This window comes from Durio zibethinus, unplaced genomic scaffold (assembly GCF_047325235.1).
Source record: "Durio zibethinus cultivar Kanyao isolate XHJ-2024 unplaced genomic scaffold, ASM4732523v1 HiC_scaffold_3, whole genome shotgun sequence".
Taxonomy (NCBI): Eukaryota; Viridiplantae; Streptophyta; class Magnoliopsida; order Malvales; family Malvaceae; genus Durio; species Durio zibethinus.
In genome coordinates, this window is record NW_028323044.1 from 9,034,719 (window position 1) to 9,035,345 (window position 627).

Sequence of the window (627 nt, forward strand, 5' to 3'; positions counted from 1 at the left end):
CGTATGCCTAAGTCAACCCACGGAACGAGCGTGCGGGCGCTCAGCCGGCCGGAGAGGCAGGATGCGCAAGCCGGGGATCGATCGGGTGCTAGGTGGGTTTAGGCACATCTTCAAATTTCTGTCGTGCCAATGCCATTTTTATGGCTTGTAAATTCATACAATGGTCCCCTAAGCCTTCACGTGAAGTTTCGTTGCAAGATGACTCGTTTTCTATTTTTCACGATTTTCGAAACTTTTTGCGGTTCGGGATTTTTTAGAATTTTTTTAGAAGGAGTTTTGGCCCCAAATTTTGTGGACGTGATCCTTCTATTTTTGTTGGCATGCACAAAAAAATTCAGCTAAAAACTCGAACCGGAGAAGATTTCGTGACCGTTTGAAAAAAGTGTCCCCATTTCAGACACTTTAACGGCTACTGGCAGCAAACCTGTAAAATCTCAAACGCTCTTTAAGGGGGTGTGAGTTCTCAGAGGTTTGATGAGGGATAGGGGGCCAACACAAGGGCCAAGTACCAGCACCCATCGCACGTCATGTGCGCACACCCCCCCGGCCCCCCTCCCAATCGCCGGAACCCCAATGCCGCCGGTCAGGTTCTCCGGCGGTACTCCGGCGATGCTCCGGCGATGCTGT